The 4,379-nt window shown below is 42.9% G+C and overlaps 1 long non-coding RNA gene across 2 annotated transcripts; it reads left to right on the top strand.

The window, feature by feature from the left end:
* The first annotated feature begins 1,329 nt into the window (after nucleotides 1-1,329).
* LOC115359686 (uncharacterized) lies at nucleotides 1,330-3,707 on the top strand. Of its 2 annotated transcripts, none has more exons than XR_003928269.1 (3): nucleotides 1,330-1,442; nucleotides 2,179-2,247; nucleotides 2,912-3,707. It is a non-coding gene; the product is annotated as an uncharacterized LOC115359686 (long non-coding RNA). The 2 variants fall into 2 exon arrangements; XR_003928268.1 differs by having other exon boundaries at nucleotides 1,436-1,481.
* The last annotated feature ends 672 nt before the right edge of the window (nucleotides 3,708-4,379 follow it).

Below are 4,379 nucleotides of genomic sequence, written 5' to 3'. Positions count from 1 at the left end.
TAAGTAACACATTTTTTTCAAATTATTATTTTTTCTCTTTAATTTCCATCATAGAGTGTAGAAAACGTCATGAAACTGCAGGAGTCTGACATCCTTTCTATGCAAAGATAGGCCCGTCAAGCTGATTTCTCCTGAGTAAAATAATTTTTCTGGCGATTAAAAGCTACTTTCACAATGTCCGGGAGCAGAATCAGAATCAGAAGAGGACCTTATTTTTTAATCTCCCTGCCTTGTGCTCCCCATTTGATTGACAGCCTTCCACGGCACCTGTTCGCAGATGGTGACACCAACTGTTCGCTCGTCAGCACAGCATGCCACATTTGTCTCGTCCCTAGGTATAAATTTGCAATTTCACAAATCTAAAGTTATATCAGGAGAGGTGAGGGCTAGCAAAAGCTCTTCAGTCTAATATTGGAGCTTAAGCTTGTGAGTCATGGACTTTATTACCATTCACAGCAACATTTCGACATGAAATCACAGGCTAAACACGAATGACTTTTATTAAAGTTTCATTCCATTTAGGTCAGACGAACCCATATAAATTGAATGAGTTCATCCCATTTAGTTTCTATGGACGAACCCCTTCCAGTGGACCAGCGTGCACTATTAATCACAGGAGCCCAAAACGGAGAGGAAACTTAGTTAATGTTTCTGGTAACACTTGTGTTTACCCTGCAATTGCAGGCCAAAATGGCTGCTGTGAAAAAGGTCTGCTTCCAGCAATGGTGGCGAGGAAAACATCAGCGAATATATTGTCGTAGTGCTACTAAGAGACGTAGCTCTGTCAGTTCCAACAAGCGGGATGTTTTCACTTTTCTGGATGCTTGATTGGTCCAGACAATATCAGGAACTAATGGCCACCAAGCCCTACTGGAATGAATGAGAAAAATGCAGCCCAACTCTCAAATTTTACCATTCACAGCAACATTTCGACATGAAATCGCAGGCTAAACACGAATGACTTTTATTAAAGTTTCATTCCATTTAGGTCAGACGAACCCATATAAATTGAATGAGTTTACTATCCCTTTACCCTAAATTTGTATTGGTGTACGGGCCACATTGTGCCTGGCAGAAAAACACGGACCGAAAGGCGGACACACCGAGGTAGAGGTATGAGGTAAAATAAAGCAAAATGATGGCAAACAGCCCAGACGGGGGTCAGACGAGACAGAGTCAGGCGAGGCAGGGCTCTGGTTACTGGCAGACAGAGACATGGAGAAAGCAATGGAAGCACATTAGACAATCTGCCAAAGACCGCTGGGTAAGAGAGTGGACGGGCGCAGACTGTTTCTGCGAGCTGATTAGTGATGAGGAACAGCTGCTGCAGGGAGGAGCCGGGTTGAGTTGATTACAGATAGGAAACAGGTGTGCAGTGGCAGAAAACACCAGGAAACCTCGAGCACGGGACTGGAAAAGCACAATCTGAAAGATGCATGAAGGTAAATGAAGGCGGAGACAGACAGTCGGTGGAGAAGTAGGTGAGGAAGGAAAAGATTCTGCGCTAAGATACTGATTCGATTAAGTCGCAGATGTTTCGCTGGTTATCCAGACTCAGAGTGTTGAGTACTGAACCAAAAAATAGTCAAAGTGTGTGAGTGAGAGTGAGTTAATAATAGAGGAATCTCAGAGCCAAAACTGTCCTCTGGTTTTCTTGTTCTCTTCCTTGATGAAATCTTCAACTGACCTTTGCAATTGAACTGCAGCAGGCCACCGTTGTTTTTGCCTCTCTGCATAAAAGCTACCAGGAACATAAAAAGCAGACTAAAAAAACATTTTGAGATGCAACAGTGCAACCTTTGCTGAAGTCTTTGTTGTAGGATGCTCCTCTCCCTCGGAGACTTGTGTCGAACGGGCTTGAAGACCTTCAACTTGAAACAGACAATTGTTAAATGAAAAAGGAGATTTCTTTTTCTTACACCCTCTTGGACGACCATGCTGTTGATGTTCTGTCGTTTGTTATGCTCGTCAGTAGAGTGGCTATCTGCATGTGCCGTCTTAGCTAAGAGACTACTATTTTCATTAGGTCCTTGTTGAACTGCCATGTCCAAAATGCCTGTGGTGGAAATCTTTTATAAACCCACTGATGCAATAACTTGTCATGGTCCTTATTTTGTTATGGTTTTGCCTTGCATGTGTCTCCCTGCCCCCATTTTGTGTCTCTCTCCCTCCCTGCAGAGTGTGTGTGTGGCCTACATGAACCTGGTCTCTCCTCATCTCCGGTGCCAGATAATTTCATCTCATTTGGTAGTGCACTCATCGCTATTGAGAGTTCTCTACGTATGCCACGACATTTCATAACCGCGGTTACGATATTGTAACCCTAGCTCTATTAACACAAATGGAGCCCTCTAATGGACGCTGTGGTATCGACCTCCCCGCTCTGAACATTTGCATGTACCCGCTTCACCGATCACATGCACCTTCGAGCTCCTCATAAATAACGAGCTCTACTGGCGTTCTTCATTCGACCGTTTCTTCAGGTTTGACACGAAGTGGCGCGGGATGCTGGTTAAAGGGCTCTGCCTGCGCTGATAGGACTAGGGTTACAATATCGTAACCTTCATTCCATCTCACGCAGGCCCCATGCAGGTAGGATCTGCCGCGTCACAGACAATTACACACCGCCTGCGCCACGTTGTCGAGCAAGGTCAGCACATGGACAACCAAGGCTGTGATAACCACACCGCTCCTCTAATGCCTCGTACACACACACACACACACACACACACACACACACTTATTTTACTCATGTCAGTGCACGCTCCCACCTGCACAGTTCTACAACTTGCGTAGTTTTCAGTGCGGGGGTTATGACACATTGCGCCACTGCGGTTTGATTTTTCATTCCCATTCATTCCCATGTAATAGCCACTTTCTTTCCCCGCTGAGATTTTTTTTCTTCTCGCAGTGCTTTGAACGCTCGACGCAGAGGTATTTGAAGCGCTGCTCATGGGGGTCGACCGTGCCTGGGGCAGGTGGGGTGCTCCTTCAGCTGGTTCGATGAATCCATCTTTCCTAAGGACGAAGGGGTTCAGGAGCGTCATTATCGAACTGAAGAAAAAGGGATGAATGAAGAACAGGTGACAGAGTTCGAATGTGAATCAGGACAAGCATGTGATTGGTCAAGCTTGTGCATGCAGATGTTTAGTGAGCAGAGTTGATTGGAGATGAGATTTTTGTTTTGTTGGACATCTTTGCTGTACATGGCATTAACCCTTTGTTGAGAATGTACTGTTAGCATAGCAGGTACTGTAAGTGGGTGTTAGCAGTCATATTAGCTGTTACTTTTAAGTAATTACAGATGAGTGGATTGAATTACATTTGCATTATTGTACTGCATTACATATTCTATTGTATATTTTATTTTATTTATTTTTACACATGATAGCTGACATAATACCTGCCGTGGGATGACACACAACAACAAGAAAGTAGCCAATTAATGTGTAAATCATCAAAGTTCAGTTCACCATATTTTTGACTGATGAGTGTGTGGTGTTAGTTTAATTTAAATTTAAATTTTTATTTAGTTTTATTTTTTTTATTTTTAGTTTAATTTCTGTGTTGAAGTGCACGGCCACCTAGAGGAAGAGTTGCTGTCGAGAGATGTTGCAGTTTCCAAATGCTTGTGATAATTTGGACCTGAAATCAGTCTGTTATGTCTTTTGGTTTGTTTTATATTAAACACGTTTAAATTTCATACGTCATCCCAAACATACTGAAGCATGCTTCTTTTTTCAGATTCAAAGTTCCCTACATGCCTTTTGTTTAAGAAATAAGAAATAAAGGGAAAAAAAGTCTTGCTGAAAGTATCACGCTGCCAAGACTTAGCCACCCCAGGCTTATACACTAAAGAGCATGGGAGGCTGTGAAGTTACCAACTAGCAAAACACAAATTAAACAAACCAAAAGGCAGAGGAAGTGATGCAGACCCAGAAGCAGAGCTCCTGCAGCCTTCACTGAACAAACTGCTCAGCGTCTCTCCGTCAACATGTTCAAAACACAATGTTGCTGAGCACACAAATACCACCAAGCCTTGGGACTGCATCACTACTTGTGGGCGGATGCACCTAAACAGCACATAATGGGGGTTAAGTAAGGACGACACAAAATAAAGGTGGCATCATCAATCAAAAGTAGGCAATATTCTTGTGTGCAAACAAGGTATTTGTCATATCTGACACCTCTGGAATGAAAACATAATAACAAGATTACAAACCTGAGGCCCTTTTGATCTTCAACACTTCATGCATATGCAGTGTTATTTGCATAATTTTGCATTGTTACTAACAATCAGTTCAGCCTGTTCTGTTATATTATCTTGCCGTTAATAGCCTGAAGACACAAACTCAGCAACTCTGCTTTAGAAGAACTGC

This window comes from Myripristis murdjan, chromosome 5 (genome assembly GCF_902150065.1).
Source record: "Myripristis murdjan chromosome 5, fMyrMur1.1, whole genome shotgun sequence".
NCBI classification, from domain to species: Eukaryota; Metazoa; Chordata; class Actinopteri; order Holocentriformes; family Holocentridae; genus Myripristis; species Myripristis murdjan.
The sequence above is the reverse complement of the archived record's forward strand: the minus strand, read 5'-3'. Positions and strand labels throughout refer to the sequence as shown.